Raw genomic sequence first — 6,000 nt, 5'->3', positions numbered from 1 at the left:
CAGATAGAGATTGATAGTGAATTAGAAGAAGGGGAGATTGTTGATGATGGTGTAGAGCATGATATTCCAAATGTTGACAAGGTGAACTTGAACCAAGATGCAAATGTGTCAGATGAGTCTGAATGGGAAGAACAGCCGAGATGGAAAGAAGGCTGTGCTCAGTGGTTCTTCAAGACAAAGAAGCCCGCGGTGCCAACAATGTTTAAGAAGAGTTACAACATCAAGGGGTACACTGAGTCAAAGAAGGGTATCATTTGTTGGCTGTATGACGAGCAGTTAAAGTTGTTTGTGATTAAGCGTTATGATGGGATTCAGTATTTTAAGAAGGCCTTGGGATCGCTTAACACCTTGCCTGAGTGTGAGGTGAAAGATTTAGCTCATTTAAGGTTGATTAATCGAAGTGATGACACTTTTGCAAGATGGGTTGGAAGGATTGTGTGGAAAGAAAGTGTGAAAGAGAGAAGTTTGAGTTGCTAAAGCCACAGAAAGGGAAGTTAGTTGAAGACAAGGAAAGAGGAATGAGGGCTGACGGCAAGCCCTGGATGGTGATGAAGTATAAGCCGATTCGTTGTTTGAAAGAGGTGCCGATGAAGATGATGCCCAAGGATGTGTTAAAGGATCTCAAGTGGTGGTACGTTGATTGTCAGATAGCTAAAGCTGTTATGGAAGATGAAGACGGACAGGAGATTCCGAGAGTGTATGATCCCATGCACTTGGTTAATTTGTCTCAAGCTGATTTGCAGGTACTGAACGATAAGAAGATATTCTACATTCCTGCGTGGAAGGATGAAGCCAAGAAGTACCAGAGGGTGGTCTCTGTCTGTGTAAGGCAGGGCGTCCATGCTTGAAGACGAGAGGTACGAGATTTTTGGGATTACAAGACACGAGAAAGAAGTTAGAGATATGAAGCTACTGCCAAGGGGGAGTCTGTTGGTGCATGATGTCAGTAGTTCAGTATCTTGTGTTTTGTCTGTGTCTGTAATCGTTTAGTTTGTTTGTTTTGTGTTGAATACTGTTTAGTATATGTTCACTTAGGATTTAGGCGAACTTGGGGAAGCAAAGTTTTGATAACTTCGCCTAGTATGTTAGGAGAAGTTGTCGAGGTTTATAAATACCTCAAATTCGGCCATTTTGTTTAAGGTTTTTTTCTGAACGAGTTGTTTTGGTGATCTTAAGAATCACGTGTTGGCCTTTGCAATATATCAAGTTTACCGTATAATCTCTTCTGTTTACATATATCATCAACGTATTATTTATCTCACACTCGTATCGTATTACGTGGGGATTCCGCACCCTCGTAATACGAGATACTCCTGTGTAGATCCGGCTGGGAACCTACATCCAGCCTTAACACCAAAATGGCATTTTGACGGATTTAGTTTCATGTTATATTGGTCAAGGATATTGAACGCTTCTTCAATATCTCTAAGGTGATCCTCAGCTCTTTTTGACTTCACCACCATATCATCAATGTAGAACTTCATAGTCTTGCCTAATTGATCCTTAAACATCATGTTCACCAGTCTTTGATATGTTGCCCCTGCATTTCTTAGTCCAAAAGGTATAGCAATATAACAGTATATGCCGGTAGGGGTCATGAATGTTGTATCCCCTTGGTCGGATGGTTCCATCTGAATTTATTGAAATCCAGAAGAAGCATCTATAAAAGTGAGCATCTCATGCCCTACCGTTGCATCCACCATGGAGTCTATATGTGGTAATGGGAAATGATCCTTAGGGCATGCCTTGTTTAAATAGGTAAAATTGACACACACCCTCTACTTTCCATTCTTTTTTGAAACAACAACCACATTAGCCAACCATCGAGGATATTTAACCTCTCTGATCATACCGGCCTTAAGAAGTTTTTCAACTTCTTCTTGAATGATCGCGTTCCTCTCAGGAGTGAATGTTCTTCACTTCTGATGGACGGGTTTAACGGTTAAATCAAGGCCTAACTTATGAGTAATTAACTTCTTAGAAATACCTGTCATGTCTGAATGTTTAAAGGCAAAGGTAGATTTTCTTCGCCCTAAGAAGGATACTATATCTTCCTCGATCTTGCTGGGGATACTGGATCCTAGGAACACCTTTATTTCTGGATTCTCGGGATCCAAGGATACTTCTTTAATGTCTTTCTCCCGAGCTTCCAGAACGTCCCTAGGATGTTGTTGTGGTTGCTATGCTATAGTTTACTTGGCTGTCGGCTTCATTGATGAAGAATAATAGTTCTTGGCCTCCACTTGATCACCGTCTATCCTCATTACTCCCCAAGGGGTAGGGAGTTTAATGCATTGATGGTAAGTAGAAGCCACCGCCTTCATCCCATGTAACCAAGGCCTGCCTAAAATAACGTTGCAACAAGAAAGGTTATCAATAAAACAAAATCTTTGATAAGAATTTAACCCTTTGATGTATATTAGGAGGTTGATGTCCCCCAATGTTTTCTTGGTTTCTCCACTGAAACCAACTAGCACTGATGTTCTTGGGATTATCTCTGAATCTGGTATGTTCTTCTTCTAAAGAACATCATGTTTGATGATATTGACTGAGCTTCCACCGTCGACCAGGATCCTGCGTACATAATAGTTAGCAATAAATAAGGTAATGATCAAACCGTCATGGTAAGGATACTGAATGCTTGATTTATCTTCTTCGTCGAAGAATATCCTTTTGTCAGTGGTCAAGGTGGTAGATATAACCGGTCTTTCCCCGTTATCCATTTTGATCTCCTTTGCGAGCCTTTTCGCTGCAGAGAAGGAAGTGCCGCATATGTCTGATCCTCCGGAGATGAAATTGACCATGCGCGCGTCTTGATGAGGATCCTGGATACTCGTATTATCTTCTTGATCAAAGAAGATTCTCCTGTCAGTTATTGAAGTAATGGGAATAAGCGGTCTTCTTCCCTCATCCAGTTCGGCCTCTTCGGTGAGCTTCCTCATTATAGAACAGGAAGTTCGAAATATGTCATAGTCTCTGGAGACGAAGTTGATCACGTGCGCATCTGGTGGTGGTGTTGCTTTTTGTGGAAGATCTTCAGGATCCTGGATCTTGGATTTTTTTTCCTTTCCAAGAGCTCTTTAAAATGGCCCTTGCTCAGGAGGTATCCAATTCCCTCCTTAAGCCAATGCAATCGTCCGTCATATGGCCTAAATCTTTGTGGAAGGCACACCACTTAGACTTGTCTCTGAAGATGGTTGACTTCTCGTTCTTTCGGGGCCACCTTGCTTTTTCCCCTAGATCCTTCATGGTACAAATCAAGCCATGGGTATCTACAAAGAAGCAATACTCAGAGATGCAGGGATAGTCTTCATCATCATCACCTTCTTCGACCGCTCGTACGTTTTGTTTGTTGAACTTGGTGTACGGCTTCGAGTTATTGTTCCTGTATGAGGATCCTTTATTCTTGTCAAGGGATTCTTGTTTTGTCTGAGCCCCCAATCATTCTTGGATCCTTTTGTCGTCTTCCAGCCGTATAAACCTTAGTGCTCTGTTCCTTACTTAATCTAGAGACCTGCAAGGAGTCATCACAAGATCATCATACAAGGGTGAGCCCCTCTGAAGTCCCATCTTGAATGCTTCAACAGCAGTAGCCATGTGAAGATTGGGGATTTCCAGAGCTTCCCTGCCGAACCTTGTAACAAAATCCCTAAGGGATTCATCACTAGGCTGGATAACTCGGTATAAATCACTAGTTAACTTCTCAAATTTCCTACTACAGGAAAATTGACTGTTGAACAAGTTAACTAAGTGTGAGAAAGAAGTAACTAAAAAGGGAGGGAGACTTAGCAGCCATTTTAATGTTGATCTTGTCAGTGTGGATCCGAAGCCTTTGCACAGGCAGGCTTCCTTGAGTCTCTCAGGAATATGATTGATCTGCATCCTTTCTCTGTACCGAGTCACATGTTCCTCAGGATCAGTGGTCCCATCGTAAGTCTTCATGTTGGGGGTCTGGAATCGCTTCAGGATTTCAGCATCACAGATAGGTGGAGCAAATCTGGATAACTTGTGGCTTCCCTCCGGTATCTCGGGGATTGGACGTATCACCCCGGGAACACTGGATATCATATCCTTAAGCTTTTGTAGTTCCTTGGCCATAGCTTGGTTGATACCTGCATCTTGCATGGAACCACGGTTAGCATCTAAGGATATAGGACCATACAAGTTACCTCTTTGCTGGGCGAAGGTCGGTATCCCGGATGAGTAGCTGAGATAAGAAGACTCTACTACCGGAGTTGGTCCTCCAGAGGCAATGGTCTGCATGGGGATTATATCTCCTTCATGGACTTCGGAGGATCATTGATGGACTCTTGAGGATCCTTGATTTTGAAAGAAGGATCCTTGAGGTTGGGAATTATAAGATCCTTGGTGATATAACCCAGAGGATCCTGGTGGAAGGATGGATGATCCTTGTTGGAAGTATGAGGATCATTGAGTTTGCTGACCCATGGATCCTTGTTGAAGGATTGATGATCCTGGCTGAAATAACGAGGTTCCTTGAGTCTGTTGACCCATGGACCCATGTTGAAGGATAGATGAACCTTGCGTGAACTGAGCCATGGATCCTGGACTGGTGAAATCCAGCATCCTGGGAATCAGGGGAGTGTGATCCTCCGCTGGCCTCTTAGTCTTCTTGAGATCTTCTATCTCACGAAGGATCCTCTGGTTGGTCTTGTTATGCTGCTCCATGTATGCTTTAACCTGCGAAAACATAGATGAAACATCATTGTTAGTATTAACCACCGGCACAGCAGCAACGGTTTTCGAGCTCTGGAAGACTGGTAGTTGCGTCTTGCTTCCAGCAGCAGCAGCCCTTGGTGCTCCCGTGATTAGCGGAGGCATCGACGGCAAAGTTCTTGATGAGAGAGGAACTGAAGACGGCATGGTTGATGAAGCAGAGTTTGATTGAGAGGCCATTGATAGTGATATGGGTATGAAAATATCAAAAATTGATGGGAATGATATGGATTATAGCACCTATTGCCCCACGGTGGGCGCCAAATTGTTTTGGATAAAAATCTGCTAAGGATAATGTATCCAAATCCGTAAAAGTGAGGTATAGTGCTATGCTAATAACAACGATTGTATGAACAAAAATGGAATGAACACCATGATTTTTTGCGAGGAAAAACCGTTTGATCTTGTTCAGATCAAAAGAAAAAAAACCTCGGGTGATGACAACTTGTCGATCACCAATTTATTAATCACAAAAAAGGTTACAAGTGTTTGGAGATTACGATCGATGTTACAATGAATATTAGTGTGTAGAGAGAAGTATGAGTTCTGCTCAAAGTGTGTGTGAGAGTACAAGTGTTTCTAATCGATCATCATCTCAATTTTTATAAAGAAAATAAAAATTAACAATAATCCCTATCTATCCGCCACTCTTCCACAACTCCTCCAACGTTCATTGACCACGTGCTGGGAGCTTCCAGTAACGAATTTTATGGAAGACCAAGTTACAAAGTCGTTATATCTGGCTCACACATCACCATTCAAACACAATCATTAGTGAATAAATAATACCAAGGATCCTTGATTCTTCATAACTTGAAACATATCTCAAGGATAATTTATCCACAAGACAGTCAAGAATAATGGATCTTCAGCATAAAATTCATGCCCTAACAGATGTATTATTATATGATTATATATTTTACAGTTTTTACTAATATATATGTATATATATTTTTCAGAAAAAATGCCTCCTAAATACAAAAGTACCTATTGGATATTAGAAAACTTAAAAAGAGGAAACGTGCGGGAGAATTAACAAAGTCTCAAGCTGGGGACATGTTTAAGTTTTTTTCAAAAAAAACCTTAAACTTCAACCGATAAAGAAGAACAAGAATGTGCTTACGTTGATAAAGATAATGTGATTAATGTTGAAGCAAATGTTGATGGTAATGTCAATGTGGATGAAGATGATATTGATGCGGATGTTCATGTAGATGAAGACGATATTGATGTGGATGTTCAAGAGGATAAAGACGATATTGA

The sequence above is a fragment of the Bidens hawaiensis genome, unplaced genomic scaffold (genome assembly GCF_021521415.1).
Source record: "Bidens hawaiensis isolate Kalapana, Puna unplaced genomic scaffold, B.hawaiensis_p1.1 tig00020162_1, whole genome shotgun sequence".
NCBI classification, from domain to species: Eukaryota; Viridiplantae; Streptophyta; class Magnoliopsida; order Asterales; family Asteraceae; genus Bidens; species Bidens hawaiensis.
This window is presented reverse-complemented; position numbering follows the sequence as displayed.